The following is a 19,252-nucleotide window of genomic DNA, read 5'->3' as shown; positions in this document are numbered from 1 at the left end:
TAGATTCCAGTCATCTTTTGTCTTTTGTCATTTCACCTACAGTACAGTATATTTAGCTTTTTTTATGTTTTATGAAAATTGCCAACGAAATTTGTTACTAACTGAAGGCATGTCTGGATGTTTAACATGCGGCCTGGTGCATGTGCCAAAATAAGTTTCTAGCTTCTGGTTTTACTTCCAGGGTATGCAGACCACTGATTATGCACAGTAGTGTTTCTGTCGCTGGCCCTGTTTGCGAGCTCCCCATCAGTTTAGACACTTTACATTGGGATGACATCACTGGTTTTTAAAATCGCCTTTCACAACTCAAGGAAAGTTTTACAAATATAAAAACTCAATGGATAAAAAAATTCTTTATGGTTCAAAGTACCATGTCAACAGTTTTACAAAAGTCTTATTTACAGTTTTGGCCTATTAGGAAAATGCTTTTTTTTCGTCCCAGGGGGGATTTTTGCTGCACTGGAAAAAAATTTGGCCTCAAGGCTGCAAGACTGAGTGACAGCGTGTTATCCACTTCTTATTATACATCCATGATGTTTAAGAGGCTGGGGGGGTCTGACGCAAGACACTTTCTAGATGCATTCTGGGAAGTGGACCAATAATAGGGGCCTTAAAGTTATATTGGGCTATGCTGCTTTGACCATTCTTGTTTTGATCTGTTTCCTGCAAGCCCCCCAACTTTATGAACTAAGTAAATAGCTGGAGTTCCCGTGAAAAATAAAATTAAGTGCCGCGGCTTATATTCCTTGAATTAATTTGTAGCTTAAATGTTGTGATGTCTATTGTGACTCAGCAAATCAGATGACTAAAGAAACAGGATGGATGATTCTGACTGTGCAAAACAATCAGTTTAACTTCAATTGTTAGGATCAACTTTGTACGTATGCAGTGAAATCATGCTGTTATTAAAGCTTAAAATAGAGCCATATCTGTTATTATTACCCATTTCCCTATTAGTCCGTATTACTTTCAGCATGAAAACAAAGTTGGGAAATGTTGGCCAAAAACACAGATGAATTTAATTAGATACAAAAAAGACTGAAGGGCAAATATGTGTGGCAATATCTTCATAATTGAGTTCATTTCCATTTCGACTCATAGTAATTAAGTTTGGGATTTGTACACAAGTGGATAGTACATTGGTTTTTCAGTATCTAGCGTCTGTGGTACGACACTAGATAACCCCTGATCCCACCACTCCCTAACACTGCAGATTTTTGTTTTTTTTCACATGGTCACATCCCACACTTTTTTCCCCCAACCTTTGAAATCCTACGCAATGTTATCCTTCTGTGTTCACCCCCAGTGAAAAAGAGCAGCGATGGGTGAGAAAGGAGTGGCGGGGGAGTCTCGGGTGAGATGAGGGAGGAGAATGCCTGCGAGACACAGAACAGATTCCTATTGAGCGAATCCCCCTCCTCCCATGATGTATGAATGCACGAACAATCTCGACAGCATCGCATGTGTTTCTCCAGTGTTCTGGCTTAAATGCAGCTAAAGAGGCCATGGCACACCAGTGCTCTGAGAAAACCAGCGCATGTGTATAGTTCCGATGGACACAGGGTCTTTAATGTTTCATAAAGTAGTTTCAGTTCATATCAATCGTTCTATGCATGAAATATTTAAAATCTACTTGTTTATTGAAATATTTAATGCTCCGGCTCAGTTCATGCTCCAAGAAGCTCCGGGAGACTCTCAGCCTGCTATAAATTAGAGTATTTCTGCAAATCCTGATTAAAGTAAGATTACCAATGAGCCCGAGATCCCTAACGGAAGTACAAACAGGCCAACACTGGAACACACTGTGGTTAAAAATCACTGAACGTTCAATGAAACAGGAGTCTAATGAGAGTCGTCTCTGTGGACTGAGAGGCTGACGTAAACTGAAACACATCGAATGGAATATTTTATCTTTCCTTTGATTGTTGGCTAGTGTGCCTCCCTTGGTTTCCGTGTTACTGAAGCCTTATAAAACATTAAAACATGAATTGGAGGCCTGATCTATGGTATATTACCTATCATTACTTTTATTTGATATCAGCTTTAAAGCCCTGTCTATAAGGGTTTTATGGATGCTCTTTGGCCAGAGTTTAAAGGACAGTGCGTATACGACCAGCAGGTTGTCCTGTAGGGTGTCTGGTCTAATGAGAGTAGGCTGAGCATGGACCAAATGCAGTCTGATCTCTGATGTCACTGGTAATATGCTGGCAGGCCATAACCACTGGCTGGCTGAGCAGCTCTTACCACCGCGTTATTAACACGGATCAGTGTACCTGCCTCTCTTCAAACACGATATGCTTCAACACACAGCTCTCCTCAGTTCACTGCGTGAGCTGCTCCATACACACCAATAAGAAATAAAAATTTTGCTCTGTGGGTAACGCTACCATCTCAGACCTTCCAACCTTGGAGACTGTTTTAGAGCTTTCTGTGAACAAGGTAGTTTTTAAATCCTTTCAAAATGAAAGACTTTAACTCCATCTAAGTGCACGCCTGTAAATAAAGAGAGGGAAAAAATGAGCAAAGTTATAGTGTTTTAGTATAAAATTACCCTTTTTTTGCTGCCATCCCTTTTGCAGTAGCAAGGCAAAGACATACTGCCTCAGACTTCTGAATACTCATAGAATGAACTGTGGAATATTTTCTTTTACAGTGTGAATTCTCCACTGTCTTACAATAAAATCACATTAGAAAGCGACCTCTTCCACAGCAGTAGTAAGTAGTAAGTAAGTATTCAATAAATGGCTTTTAAGTCATTATCTATCACTGGATGTGGTAACACAAAGCCTATGGCCCACTGGTGAAAGTGGGCCATAAAAAAGAAAGGCACCTGCCATCTGACTGACCTCACACAGGCGACACGGTTTGTTTCTCTGGGGAGTGAGTGCAGTAGTGTCCAAAATCACTACTGCATTTACTGCTTATCGCCATTGGTGCCACCAAAGAGAAAGAAACTGATCTATAAGATTATGGGCTCTATCTTGCACCAGACACAAAGTGGCGTGGAGCGGAGTACAACGGTCATTGCTCGTTTCAGACGGACGCAGTTGCCATTTTTCGTTTTTTTTAGCAGCCAATGTATTCGCGCCCGCCTGTGAACCCATTTCGAAAATATTGATTAAAAGTGTGAACAGAGCTGTTGTCCACTGTTGCTTCAGTTTCTAAATACGGACTGTGTGTATTACTCTGTGGATTGAGTGTTTTGATACCTTCAGTCCTACCTCAACCTGCTTTATATAAAAAAAAAAGTCCTTTGGGACCTTTAAATGTACACATGCGAATTTTGTTAAAGACAGACTTAAAAAGCTGTGAATCCGCCCCTTAATAAAGAATGGGTGTTGAGTTATATAAATAAGATACGGTAGCTTCCTCTTGAAAATAATTAAACAGCCTGATAACCAACAGGAATTTAAATAAACAACACTAACAGAAACAGTCGTTTGTGCAGATCATTTGATATTGCAATCTGTGGTGGGCTTCTGCTTTCAAAGCCTGTCCTGGGTCACAAGCAAGTCAGCTGTTAAGTGCCCCTTTTGAGAGAGATGAAAGCAGCGCATGCAAAAACAAGAAAATTTTGTTGAGGAGGCAATCAAAGGAAATAACAGATTGGCGTACAAATTCTGGGAGCCTTTGTTGTTGCCCTGCAGAACCCAGTGGAAAAGATTAGCGGGCTGAGAGATTGAAGGAAGGCAAAGTCTAACATGTGCTATTGTTGAAGCTTTCATGAAGTTTCACTTATAGCTTTTCTTCTGTAGATCAGAGGAACCATATACAAAGTTCTAAGATGTCTGAAACTAGAATAGCGCACTGACAAGTTACTGTCTGTTGTCACGGCATTCTCAAATCTCATACATATTTCATGCACTGTGTTCCCTGATACGGAGAGTGTGGTTGATATTACTTTGAATAAAGAAAAGGACTTTTGGGATGAGGCGACATGAGGAAATTCTGACTATAGGAAAATATGGGTGAGGGAAGTCTGTATAGGTATTCCGTCTTTGCGGCCATTTGGCGCTTCTATACAACCCCCAGCCTGTGTGTGTCAAAGAGAAATGATGTGTTAAAAAGCCCTTTGTAAATGTGTAAATCAGACTGAGGCATTAGTCTACAATCCCTCTGAGCTGTGTTCGCGAGAGCTGCACCACGTCTCTGTTTGTCAGCACTGAGGAATTGCAGCTGTCGAAAATGATGCGGTCCCATTAGTGACGGAATCCAAGCTGAGACGGAGCCAGACAGAAAGCCGCTGTGGGGACAAGATGATAACAAGGTACTCATTGGAGATGTGAGGGATGGTGTTTGTGCATCACTCTCTGCGTGTGTCTGATGAGAAGAGGGACAGAGGAAGAGATGGGGGGCTAAAGATAAAGAGAGAGCGAGAGAGAGAAAGCGTGGAGAATAAGAAGGAGAGGGAAACAGTATAGAGGGAGAAAAAAGTATGTGGGAGATAAGATGAGACAAATAGAGAGGGGAACAATGAGGGTGGGGACTAAGAAGGAGTGACTGGGACAGTAATCAGAGGAAGGCAACACTGAAACAGATGAATCAAAGCAGTGACTGAAAAAAGTGAATTGAGGAGAGGCAGATAGAGCCCAATAGCCGGTGCCCTGACAGATTAGCAGGTTTATTCACGGGGAGTTACTGATCTCTCATCCTGCAGATCTTTTCACCTCAGAGCTAAGCCGTGTGCATCATAGCGGGACAACAACACAGACAAAAGTGCCGCAAAGGAAATCACTTCACTCAATGCGGCAAAATGCGAGTGCAGCTGGCTATGATGTGCCACTACAGAAGAAGCTCTCAGGAGAACATTAAGCTACAGCCAAGCTAAACTATCTTTAAATCAACCTACAGTTCAAAAAGTAAATTCCTACAGATGGTCACCAAAGAAACCCCCTTACTGACTGTAGGTAGCAGAAAGCTAAACAGTCAGCAGTGTACTGTGGCTGCAATACTAACTTAATAGAATATTATATAACAGGATTTATATAACATCTGCTACTAACCCCTATTTTATTCTTTTGAAGTTATTTTAAAAGTTTAATTTTTATCTATTAATCTATTAATAAATCACAACAAAATAATTCCCACTTGTTGGTACTGCCTACTATGAAAGTTGCTCAGTGGCACATGAAAAAAAGGTCAACTACCGCGTCTAAAAATACCCGGATGCTTGACAGTGTGTCTGCAGCGTGTGGCCCATAGAGCAGGCGCACAAGAGACTTCCGCCGGCTGCTTCCAGTTTAGCGTTCCGGCTAACTTGAATGGGTTTGAAATCATTTAATCGTGCAGCTCTTCTAGACTTTCAAAATGTTATCGGACAGAATGGATCAAATTCTGATATTAACATTAGTCATTTCGTGGGGTACTGTGACGCTAAAGAAAAATTTATCCACAGATTTACAGATGTTTCTTTTCCCATGTAAGCCTTTTTCTGCCAGAGGGCATCATGTGACGGACCCCGTAGTTGCAATTTGATCGTTTGACTACTATGTCAAATTAGCTTCAAAGCCTAGGGCCGGGGTGAGCATCAGCGTGAACTGGGAAGTAATGGCATTACACACGGCCATAAACAGTGCTTATCTTCCTTAAATCGCCTGAAAAACACCAGTCTGCTACAACACACAGATCTCTACAGACATGTCTCCGTTCCCGGCTGAGATAGACGGCACAATGCTGCAGTGTTTCAGTGTAATTCCAAATTAGCCCTGGGATTAATAATGATTAGCTTAATTGCTGCAAACAGCGCAGTGGTTTTCAGCCTGCATGAAGGTCTTTTAAGCCAAACATTGTTAAAAGATAGCAACTAACATTGTTAGCAGAACAACAAGTTAGCGGCTGCAGGAGAGAAAAGTTACAGCAAATCACAGTTAACATTAACATTTTGCAGAAATGCAAGCGCTGTGCTGCAACACAGATTTAATTGAATGCATTTTTATAAAGGATTTAATTATAAAAAAAAGTAAATAAATAAATATTCTAATACAAAAATTGAAAAAAAAAAACCTACCCGAGAACCGAATATCCGAATAGTCAAATATTCAGGTCCAGCCCTAAAAGTAGGTCAGTAAACAGAGTTTGCTGTTGTGGATAAATTATCCTGTGACAATAAAGTTCCCCAAAGCTCTATGTATTTGTATATGTACTTTTGTTCCATTGTAAAAATCAGTGAGTGATGAAGAGCACTTCTGATGAAAATGCTGGAATCCAAGAAGTTGCGATGGCAAGATTCTTTTTTTTTTTTTTAACATTTTTTCTAGCCTTTATTATTTAGGACAGACAGGAAATGGGCTGAGAGAGAGAGGGGGAGACATGCAGCAAAGGGCCACAGGTCAGAGTTGAACTCGTGGCCGCTGCCTGGAGTACCTTCCGCCGCTTCACATGGTGCCACTGCACTAACCACTGTGCCACCGGCCGCCCCATGAAGAGAGATTTATTCAGAAACCGTCATGATTACATGAAATACATCAATGAGCCTTTCGTTGATCAAGCGGACAGACTAAAGTTCATCTGTTGCATAGTTCATATTTATATCCGTCAGGCTCTGCCATCATATTACTTCATACATGTATCATATGGTACCATCTTTTTGTTTGATCATGATTTCTCACCCTTATCTGGACCTGGACGGGCATATGTATAACATACACTATGGAACCATCCTTGCTCTCAGTATCCTCCATGAGGAACTCTTAGGAACAACCTGTGGGTGTGGGATGCAGGCCCGATAGCAGCCTACACAAACAAACAGTGGCCTGCTGTTCTCCTCTCACTCCTTCATGACTTTTTCCTTCAAGTTTTACACTGTGGCTGTGATTCAATATGTATTTATGTTGCTAGATTCACCCGAATGACAAATAGTGAAGTTATACAACATGATAGATAAGCCAAAACAGTTTTGTTATGCAGTTATTCATATTATACCAAAACAGGCTTTTACTACATGGTGAACTCAGAGTATTAGAAACATATAAACCACAACAGCGCAAGGTCGAATGAATTGAAATTGCAAATTATCCTAAAGCAAACCAAATTGTAGTGCACTTAGATGTGAATAGAGATCCATTTTATTCCAGGCAGACAAGTTTTTAGTCTGCACCAGATTTCAAATGAGCTTTCACATCCCCGCTAAACCAACAGGACCATCTGATGAAATGCTCAATGCTTCAGTTAAAGCAGGACAAATAGCTGTGAGAGCTCCCTTAAACACTTCCCTCGTGATTCAAAATACTGTGTGTCCTGTTAGCTATTGTGCCATTCAATTTAGTTCAGAAAAAGCAAAAGACGAGCCACTTTGAAGAATAACATACAGTATGTCCAGTCATATGTCCAATCCACGGGGCAGTGCACATTGTAATGAATCGTCCCACATTTCACTCAGAAATCGCCAAACAGTTTAAACAATGCACGGGTAATGGGTTGTAGTTGTACGGGCCAACATCTGCTCCACAAAACTTTAATGACATCAGTAGTAGTTTCATGATACGTGCACTACAGTCTCAGTAAGCCACTACATTCCCCAAACTTCAATTCCTCTAGACTTACACACAGAAAGAGATGCAACCAAAAGAAACCTAAAAGGCTGTTTTTCTTGTTTTGTTTTGTTTAATTGCATTAAAATCACGATCCATGTATATATCAGGGAATCCATACAGGAACTAGCAAAACAGACTCGTACTGATGGAGAAAAGCAATCTCCAGCTGTTTTAAGGTGGAATTACAGCAAGAACACATACAATGAAATAGAGTTAACGCCACATTTTTACAAAAGTGCTTGCATGCTTTGATTCAACTCTTTACGCAAAGGCAGGATGTGATCATCGTGTTGTGCGTCTAAAATCGAGTTAGTGCGGATGTGCTTGTGTGCACGTGAGCATGTGCTGTGCTGTGCTGTGAGCAGTGGATCAGTTCATTTGAGCGTGCATACTAAAGGTGGGATTGTATAATTACTGCTATAGAAATATAATTACAACCTTGAAATGTGGCAATTATATGTGGCAATTACACAGGTTGTATGCGTTTGACTTCCATGAGCAGCGGAGTGGATGACAGCTTCTGATTCCCATTAAGTCTTGCAAGACCCTTTATTCCATGTTATATTAATAGCACCCTTTGCTTCCAACGCCAGGACGCCTACTCGTACTGTTTCAGCTAATTACTATGGCATAAGCCTGTACTTCACTCTTTGTCCTTTGTAGACTCACCAATAAACCCAGGTGGATTGTGATCGTCTGACAGCTGCTTCTGATTTTCTCTAGATTATACATGCCCAGTTGTTTAGTGAATCTGTTTATAATTAAGTTTTTTGGCTGATGGCTCCCTTATCACTTTTTAGCCAATGAATTGGATCGCCATTTGCAATTCAACTGTGTTTTAAACATGGCACGGTTGTGTCGTGTCGTGAGTGTAGATGAAAAACCGAACAAAACGAGCAAACAGACATGGATGACATGACAAAATGACGAAGCAATTCCCAACAGCATTGGTGAGTGATCCCTAAAGGTAGGATGTTTACTTGTTCTAAGTGTTGAACAAGTGCTTTTAGAATTCTAGTGCTCCCAGATATAGTCAATATGGGTAAATTATGTTCCTTTTTTTTAATCTAAACGTTTCTTTTTTCTCTGTTTACAACATAACGTTCCTGAGAGGACACATTATCCCTGCAGAGATGTGCTGCACATTTAAGATATTTTTAACTTACTTGTATATCGCCCAATTAAAACCGTAATTAATGCAGCAGCGTTGTGCTTCTGGGACAAACTTAACGCATATGACAAACAAACAGCCAGGATCGAGCTCCTCGCAAAAGCGGCTAAACCACCGAGAACAAAGCTCAAAGTTCAAAAGTCTTTGATTATGCTTTAGAAAATTGGATTTCTGTGAAGTCCCTCTGATGACATGTTTGTGAGCTCCACTTTGTGCTTATTGTGTTTCTCCACACATCCTCTTGCCGCTAATGTACTTCCATCATTTTGCCGCAGACAATTGGAAACTGTAATTTATTCTCGTTGAATGGACGGGCTTCGTCCGTTGAGGCGATGTATGTCTCGGTCTTGGAGCAAAACGCACTGTCCACAAGGAAATGCTAAATCAGCAGAAAGGTCAAACAGTGGGCAGTAGAGAGGGGGGCCCTTAGGGGAACAGTTGGCAGTTCCTTTGTGGGTGTTCAGTCGATGCTTCTGGGAGCTACTGGCAATTGAAGCAATAACATGTTCCCATTCAGGAGGAATAAGTTAGCTTTTCACGTGACCTGTGTGTGCCTGATTCACTTTCCCTTGCATACATGATCCAAGTCATTCAAGTAGACCTGAATTATATTCTCCTTCCACTTGAAAATATATCAAGAGAAAACTCAAGTAGATTTTTCATGTCTTGCCTCTTCCTCACTTTTCAATGTGCTTTTATAGCAACTGGTGAAACGTTCTACTTCTGAAAAGCGAAAAAAAAAATCCTTTTGAGTCGCATTTGAAACTCCGAATGGGAATTTTCCCAGCACTTGGCAGTAACGCACCCATGACTTCTTAACAAATAACCAATGAATCCAAAATATTAAAAAAAACTTTCCCCTCTGAGCCAAGGGGATGACAACAGGGTGCAGTGTTGTGAGTATGCCCTTATAGCCCCGGTTCACGGCATCTGACACGATCTGGAACAAAGGATCCCATAGTTCTTCCAGCAACCCTTGCCCCATCAGGATTTGGGAAGCTGCGTTAGTGTTTTTCTCACGATTGCAGTTAATGGAAGCAGGAGAGCATGTTGGCCTGTAGTCTACACATGACCCTGAGCTGCAATTCATATTATTTTTTTAGCTGTGTCTGCAGCAGCAGCGACATGTGCTGAAAAATGGTGGAGATGGCGCTGGTGCATATGCTCATCAGCCTTTTCCTTCACTTCACCAGTTCTGTTTATGAATAATTGCATCATCTCTTCCTGTGTGTGTGTGTGTGTGTGTGTGTGTGTGTGTGTGTGTGTGTGTGTGTGTGTGTGTGTGTGTGTGTGCACTGCCAGGGTGTTTGCATATGCGTGCACTTGCGAGAACTGACACGAGGAGCCTCCCCTCCGCTTTTGAAAGTAAGGATGTTTGCTGAAAACAGATGGAGGCTAATTTGTCGTCTCTGCAATTATGAGTCTTGTGTCACATTGTTAAAACGGGTTTCGCAGTTCTGACATCTGACAATCATGAACACACATCGCCGGTTGACGTTTGGGTTCGGTTTCCGTCGCAGTTTGCAGCACAAAAAGTTTCGGTGACTCTCTTTCCAAGGTAACTGTTTTGAGTGAGCAGTCTTCCACACCCGTTAATACAAGAAACTAATTGAAGTTAAAAAAAAAAATGCTCCCTCTTCCCAGAACTATCTAGACATGTTGTGTGCCAGTATGATACTTTATGCGATGAGAGGCTCATTAGACCATGAAATTGAGCAATGTTACCTTGCCTTTTACAGATATTTGAAGGCGAGAAAGAAGGGGAAGAGAGAGAGAGAGAGAAGCTTGAAAGACTGTGTTGTTTGCTTTTCTCTAAATTAAAACATGGTCAAGAGTCCTCATTCCTACAGCCGCTTGAATAGTTTCACATTTATGTGTATGCAGATAAAATGGCTGATGACCTAATCATCATCATACATTATCTTGGTATACAATTCACATGGCCGAAAGGGAGAGCGGGAGAAGCAAAAGCGTATCTAGTCCCGCCCCCGTGGTCGTTTACTAGAATATTATACTCCACCTTGATTTTAGATATTATTTACACTCATCAGAAAAAAACAAGTGTTGAGTTCATCCGATCTGGAGCAAACTATTAACACCCACACATTGCCTGAAGAAGAAGTAATTTGCGGAAGTGTGTTTATTTGCTTTCTTGATGGAAGTTGGATGAGAGGATAGATACCACTAATGTTTGCATGCTATGTATAAAGATGGAGCTGGGTGTAATTTCATTTAGTTTATCATAAGGACTGGAAGCTGGGGGAAACAGCCAGCGTGGCTCTGTCCAAAGGTAAAAATGAATCTGCAAACCAGCATCTCCAAAGCTCACTAACACATTCCTGTTAAAGTGGTTTGTTTTTGTTCCATTGGAGTTCTTTCTTTGCCCAACTGAGGGTCTCAGGATAGAGGGTAAAAAGGATAAAAAAGACTAAACCTAAATTGTATTAGGAACGTTTTAGTTAATAGTTGTTGATGCAAAAGGTAAGTACAGACAAGGGAACTACTGTTAAAAGAACAATTCAATAAATGGACATGGAGGATGTAGCCATATACTTATAATAAGGGTGCACTCACACTCTCCATCCATACTGTGCCCAAGCACGCTTCACGGCTAAAGTCTAGTTTGTTTGACCAGTGTGAATAACACTGTACCGCGCCCAGGCATGGCATGCTTGTCGGACGCGGCCTGGTTGAGAGAGGTGGGCTTTTTGTAGAGCACGGATAGACATGTACGGGCACAAGCGTGCACACGTGTACGAGAACCAGCGCAAGCATTGAAGGCAGTCCTGATGTCTATTTATATCAACTGTTGCCCGTGACGGAGCGGTTTACGGTGGTTTGATGCTGAGGTGGAGTGTTTGCTGCAGATTTGGTCAGATGAAACGTTCAAAGACAGTCAGACAAAACTAAATCTCCGTACGGTGATGAGGTATAAGCAAGACGCATTGGAGCTGCGGCCCAGATCATTTCAAGTAATGTGAGTACAAATGGGCCTGAGACCCGGGGGAAGAGGGGGGACAATCACCTCTAAAGCATGGGGCACGGTGCAGATGGACAGTGTGAATGCAGCCTAAAAGAGTAAAGTAATGTTCGGACTATAGGCAAATCCCATCTGTTTCTCAAATCAGTCAATCTTTCAACCTTTAGTATGTTGAATGGTACAGCGTGCTACATCTTAAAAATGGAAGCAGTGACGCAGATATAAAGTATATGTGATCAATTGTTATAAACAAGCCAAAGCCATTAGTAAGGTCCTTCAATCACATTCATCAGCAGCCTTCAAAGAGAAAGCTTCATAACCTTCACTCTCCTGGTCTAAAAACGTCCATGCACATGCATAGCAACAGTATCCAAGGCTTGAATGAGGCCAGTGTCAGAAAAACTTACGGGCCTTTCAATGTGAACATGAAGGAAAATGTTCTGGTATACACCGACATGCTGGTGTGAGGGTTTGTACCTGACTTGAGTGGAGTGGACCAAACTTCCATCCATCCCGACATATAGTGCACTTCTAGTTCCGACATACTGCAGAGTGAAAAACGGCAACATTTCGGAAGTGGTTGTGCGAGGGGTGTACTGTAGCAAGGTAATAAAAAACAGTGTTGCTCCCTGGAGTGTAAAATGGGAGGGTTTGGCAGTGTGCAGAAAGGGAGGACAGCAGGAGAGAGAAGAGGGAGCGCAGGTCGCTGGGGTAATTTAGCTCTGATCGCAGTGTATTGTCGTGAAGCCCGGGGAGGAAAGCCCATGCATCACACCGGTGCTGTGTCCGGAGTGCTCTCTTATGATTGATCACCTCACACACTGCTTTAATTTAAAGTCAATGGCATCTATAGATACCTGTCAGAGCGGAGCAACTTGTTATGTCTCCTCACAGGCCAACAGTTCTCCAACTGAGGAGCCGCCAAACACAAGGCAGAGCTTCAGCAGCCCCATCAGTCCAGGAACAAACGGAGGAGAAAGGGAGCGGGCCTGCTCATCACTCACCCAGCTGTTTTATTTCTGACAGCTGTGACAGAAAGCGTAAAGTGTTCACCGGTGATTTGAGTCGAAGACTGATTGCAGCAGGTGGAACCCAATTGCCTCCAAAATCGGATTTGTTATCCAAGCTCTACGATCTAATGTTTCAATATGTAATTTATCATTTTTGTTTGAACCTTGGGAAGATGGTAACCATACTAGCCAGTTTTTCTTTGGCATTACCGCACTAACACATCTCTCACAATGGGTTTCCTCTACTCTTGCGTGTGCTCTCATGCCTCTGAGACAGCTCGGATTTAAATGGCTCTTTGTGTCCTTTATTGTTCAGATGAATCTAAAACCAGGGGGAAAGTAGAAAGACATAAAGGTGTACAACAGATGATAAATTAGACAAATGTAAAATAGTCACCTCTGTGCACCTGGCATGTGTGCAACTCTGTGTATTACACAGCTACATAAGATCACACACAAATGATTCACATCTTTCAGCAATTACATGTTGTTTTTTTTGCGAAGAATGTTTTGCCATGGAAATGATTGAAGATGATGTGTTATTTTCAGGTACCAAGGAAGTTTGCCGTGCTTTAAAGCCAATTTAACATAGTGGCCAAGCAGTGGAATTGCAAATACTGGGCCTGTTACATGTTCCCCTTTGGCCCAACAATACTTTTTCCCATTGACTTACATTGAGAAAGAGAGGACTAAAAAAGGATAATTTTTTTTAGAGCGCCACAACCCCCACAAAACGATTCACTTGAACATCAAAACTTGATCATTTTGGTCCGATAACATTTTGAAAGTCTAGTCATTGAATGTTTAGTGAATATTTTATAGACGTGGCCGTTGAACTTTTTGGGTTCATGCACCACTGAGCAGCTTACATAGTGAACGCGGCTCTGCTTCCAATACTGTATCCATGGTGATTTTAAGTTATAAGTCTCCTGTGTCCTAATCATTTAGGATATCACTGATCACCATTCAGAATTGATTAAAAATCAATTTAGTCTTTGTCATCCAGATGTTGCAAGATAGATTTTTAGATTCTTTCACTCACTACACTGCACCATTTCGGACACTTCTCCTTATCACAGGTCTTGGTTTTGTCTTGCAGCCTGCAACAATCACTGTCATTAAAGCAGACCCTCAGGGTTCCTGCTGGCAAAAACCATATTCTGATTTGTTGTCCCTGACCTCCACTGTTGCATTTATAATGCAGCACCTTCCCCCGCAGGGCATGGCAGGCACCTACAGGGCCTCAGGATGCAAATAGCCTGAAGCAGGAAAGATAGGAATACTTGACATGTCTTCAGCTTTAAGGCCATGTACTATGGGCACTACATATCCACTCACATACACAGTCGGGACTCTTAGAGTACATGGACCAGTGTTGTCAATACCAAGTTAAGTATTGCAATACTCGAAACCACAATGATACTTGAAACTGAGAAGATAAAGATATTCAATGCCTAATAGATCAGAAGCAGAATGTCTAGTATGTTAATGCAAAGCTATAACAACCACAGTGTAAAAAATGTACTTACCTTGAAATTTGACCTATTTCATCTAATTTCATACATATCTGAGCAGTTAAATTCTTTACAGTCAACAACATCAAACATCCTCATATAAACACCAAAGCACATTGTAATCTTGTGGCTCTTGCCCTCGTTTTGGCGAGCAGGGTTACAAATCCATTTGTCAGCGTGGTTTGGCCTTTAAGTAACTTTTTCCGTGCAGGCAGTGGAGCCCACAGTTTCTTACTGCGGTGTTGCTGCACCATGCTGGTTGAGTTGTTCGTGTAGTTCACCACTCTCATGCAATATTTGCACACAGTCTTTGTTGTTCTGGCCTGTTGTGTTCTCACCTTAAGAGTTAGGGAAGCTAAAATGTTGCCACACCTGCGATTTAAAACAGGCTGGTGCGTCCTCAATTTATCTTAATACATCCATCATTTCCCCCGACGCAGCCGCCGCCATCTTGGCACCGCTGACACAGAAGATAATGCCATCTACTGTTTAAAAAGAGCATCTCAAATCATTTTTATTTGTTACTGATATGAACCATCACTAATTTGTAGCGCTGACTTACTGTCTTGCAGAGTATCGTTACATTCCCCGCACTGTGGGTTTATGTTTGAAAAACTAAAAGAGCAGCTCTGCAGTATCAGTAAGTTTCTGGGAAACAAAAAAATGTCACCCTCTCCTGGAGGTGGTGGACATGATCAACTCACTGCTCAGCAGAGAGGCATTTTGGTATGATGCCAAAGTACTCTGATCAGTACTCTGTATTAGCTGATAATACAAATTCAGGTATCTGTAAAGGCAGGAAAGAGTGGTATTGGAACATCTCTAGCTAGATGGTCGGTAAAAAGTACCGCTCCCTGCTTGTTAAATTCTCCATTTCTACACGTGTTAAATACAAAAAGATACTGCTGGATGTGTAGAGCGTTTGGAGCTGTTTAAATGTTTGATGCAGCTGGGCTGTAACACATTTCTTTTGTATGTATCGTTATTTCTAACAGCGGACTACATTGTTAAAGCTGTATTAATGAGCATCAAGCACAAAAAAGGGGAATTTATTTGCAAGGACTGATATCTTTGTTTTCCTAATCACGTCTCTTGTGTGCTATCCAAGGAATAACAGTCAAACTGACGCCGAGTTGTTTTGATAATTGTATTTTTTAATTTTCATAAATCTTTTTTTTATTGAGCACTCAAAGGGAAAATCAGTCAAGCTGGTGTAGGGTTATACAATTTACTGATTGCTTAGGACAGTCCATCCCAATGGTTCACAACCATTTTAGCTTGTACCCTAACACAGATTTTTTTTTTAAAATACATACCCTGTATATTTAGAGAACAAATGTGGTCTTGCAAAAAAAAGGAAATCTCTTCTTGTTTGCAGCATAGAGAGCCATCAAGTGTCAGACTTGAGAAAACTAAAACAGGCTACACCCACTGCAGGGGAGAAGCATATGTCCGTTTTGTTCATTTCACGCACAGTAAACCGTGTCAGATTGTGCCATGTCACCCTGTTGCGCAAAGTCTGTGTCTGCGTGTGCATACCTGTGTATGTGCGTGGGAGGTAAGGGAAGGCACGAGTGTATCTGCTGTCGAGAATCACATTTTTGAATACACTCCATTTCACGCTGTAATTGAAATAAGTGCCTTTGCCCTGATCATCCATCCAGAAGAAACAGAGGGACTAAATCAATGTCCGGTCATAAAGCCTAAAGGGTTAAAATGCGAGTCTGGTGTTGTACAGCGTTAGTTAAACTTTATTATTTTCATGCGAGGCCGAGCATGTTGAAAGACTTATTCGATTTATTAATTGCACAGTTTTTATGTGCCTCCAAAGTGGTTCACTGTTTTTGGACGGCCAGAGCACAGGGGTAGCCGAAAATGTAGAGAGATTACAACATGGCTTTCACTCAAACTAATTTGCATGAATTACATGACCAGATGTCCAATGAAGTGCCGAAATATAACCAAACCATATTTGAATGGTGTGGATGAGATGGCTGAATTATCTGCTACCCTCGGTCAAGTCCGGTTTTCAAATTGGTCTCCTGAGAGAAAACGAGGGAAGAAGAATTATGCAACTCATCAATAAGTAAACACATAATTCTTGATTAGCTCCAACCACCGTGGCGTTAAATTGACTCATTTGGGATTAGCACCCGGGATCTGGCACGCAGCAGAGGATATGAGATGAAAAGCAGCCATGGAAGAAAAAAAAACACCAGAGCCCAAGTTACTACTACAATCCCTGTGCAGCTTTTCATGATAGGCAATAATCATTTCTGCACAAGTGGCGAGGGCTTGCCACCGGTTCACAGGCAAACATATTCAATAAAAAACTCCCACTACCCCAGAAGGCAAGTCCTCCCCCGCAAGGCAAAGCTCTGTTTCACCAATTAGTGCCTCATAATCCCACATGCATAATAAAGTTTTGGGAACTGAACCACCGACTAAATAACCACCACAGTGACTCATAATAGCTTCTGCATTCAGCTGAAATCATTCTGAAACTGAAGTGAAACTCAACTAAAATAAATGAGCCTTTCGAAAGACATTTAACGCAGTCTGGGTATATTTCATCCAAACCAACTCTTGACTAAGGCAAACACATTCGCTTCACAACGAGAGGCGTTTAACTTTGTTGTCAGAAAATAATATACAACATTTTACACTGCAGTGAGCTATGACATACATTAACATTCTGTGACATTAAGAAATGAAAGACAAACATGTAAAGATATTGCAAACACACTGTAACTGTGAACTATTGGAAGCTGCCATCTTAGCAGGAGCACTTCCAGCAGGAGAATTTTATAGTCAGCTTAGTTTTCAGACCATAAAGTCTTTCATTGTCTAATGCATTGCAGTTCATCGCCATGCACACAACTAAATGTGTTCCTATTTGCATGTACATTACATGTTAAGCTTGAGAGTGCCCAAACCAAACTGTTTGCTGCTCTGCACTTAACAACCCACTCCATGCCACAGGCATGACAGAGCTTCTCTAATAGTCAGTGCTTAGTCAAAGTAGGCATCCCTGAAATGTGAAAATCAATCATGGATGACAGCTCATTTGGGCTATCTACCACGGGAAGGCAGAGGAAGGGAATAAAAGGGGAGAAATTCCAATTACACAGTTGATGACCATTTGCTCCATGGCTATGTGTAACCTCTGGCTGGCGTTGTTGACGCCTCCATCCAGTTGTATAATGAGCCTGCCTTGGGCACAACTTATTCAATAGAGTTAAACATCAGAAGAATAAAGTGAGTAGTGCGTTGTTATGAAGATCCAGGTGCTTCTGTGAAGCCGTCAGATCACAGATGGGTATTATCATGCTGTCACGCTGTGACAGGCAAATTAGTCCATAGCTGGTAGAACCTGGCTACATTTAGATGATTTGAATAACTATAGTATAGCACGCTATACTGTCAAATCCCCGTTTAAAGCAATATACCTATGCAGTCCATTTTAGTAGGCAGTGCTTGAGACAAAGGTTCAATTTTAAATGCCAGCAACCAATCAAAAGATGAGATCACCATGCCCCAGACTGACAGCAGTTTACATGACCCATTTAACCTTTTGCTAGCCATGCAAACCCCACAATCTGTTCATTGGCCTCCCTCTCACCCATAGACGGAGCGCCACAGCGGCCTGTCACGGAGTCAAACTGCTCAAAACTAATATAATTTTGTCTGGGCAATCTAATAAAACACAAGAGCCATTTTCCCTCTTGTCTGTCTCTCCTGCCCTCTTTCCATATATCCTGGCGGAACAGCTATGATTCATCAGAGATGTGGTGGCGGCTCTCAGTATGCGATGAGTGAAAGGCACCTTGGGGAATTTTATGATCCATGACGAAGCGCCCAGGATCATTTTGGATGTATGCATGTGTCACTGCATATTAATAATGGCCTCTGTCTCATGAAAGCGGCAGCACACCTTCAAAGGAGATAATTTAATCTTCTCCCTGCTGAGCCTCCTCTCCTCTCCACACTCGCTAATACTTTCCCTCAGAATCCCAGTCAAAGGAGCCATCGCTTACACTGTGCACTTTGGCTTGAGGATGATAAAAAGAAGGAACAGGAAATGATAGAGGAAGTTAAGCCAACCAGGAGGAGGAAATAAGCCCAAGATTCAGAACACAGCTGAAGAAGATAAACACAGAGCTGATGGAGAATCTCTTTTCTTCTCTTTACGTATGTAAATTGAGTGGTCATATAATGTTACCAAGGAGCCAGTTGTTGAGGAAATGGACTTTTTACCCTTCTGGGTCTATCTATCCACTGCTGAGAACCACGTGCAGCCACTAAAAAATCCTCTCATTAAAAATTACCATCCTGCGGCGCTCTTTTTTTCTTCTGTCCATATTTTTTGCACTGTAAGCCTACGAAAAGAGTAAAATAACAAGACAGTGTGCTCTTAAGTAAGCTGCATGTGCCCTTTATCTCGCAGAAAGATAACATTCTCTTTAAAGAGCCGGCGCCCCGCGGTGAAACCAACAAATGAGGAGAGCATTGTTGGATCCTGGACCTTGTTTATGAGGTGCCATGGTGAGCATCGTCGAAGCTAGAGCTGAAACTCATTACTCAGTGACTGCACGGCATACAAAAAAGCTACCGAGCTCGGTAAAACCTCAACAACAATTTTGATTTGCAATTCTACATGACCCATCGATCGCATCAAAGTTGATACGCAATAACCTTAAATGTCCTCCTGTTTTATTGGCGTACATGCCGTGGTGGAGGCAGAGCACCAGTTAACCTCTGTCAGAGGGGCGCTACCTCCAATGAAAACCGCCGTAAAAGACATTCCATTATGTAAATAGATCAACAACATATACCCTGTATAGCAATAAAACATGCACAAACAGCAGCCATGCATTAGCAGACTTGATGACATACTGATGTTATCAATAGGGTAATGTCAGCGGATGATGTGAGTGCATTAAGAAGACTTGTAAACCTATGAAAGGAACCATTAATAGTCCATCAAGAGAACGTTCATCGCACAAAAAGCAAAGTCAACGTCAAATATCACATGCAATGAGGCA

General features: G+C 41.7%; 1 protein-coding gene across 1 annotated transcript in view; it reads right to left on the bottom strand.

Moving 5' to 3' along the window:
- LOC310962270 (MAM domain-containing glycosylphosphatidylinositol anchor protein 2) overlaps positions 1 to 19,252 on the bottom strand; it is a gene marked incomplete at its 3' end in the record, with an annotated part of 180,361 nt that overhangs the window by 142,168 nt on the left and 18,941 nt on the right. The window lies entirely within an intron of this gene.

Source organism: Echiichthys vipera, assembly GCF_963691815.1.
Source record: "Echiichthys vipera genome assembly, chromosome: 19".
Lineage (NCBI taxonomy): Eukaryota > Metazoa > Chordata > Actinopteri > Perciformes > Trachinidae > Echiichthys > Echiichthys vipera.
The sequence above is the reverse complement of the archived record's forward strand: the minus strand, read 5'-3'. Positions and strand labels throughout refer to the sequence as shown.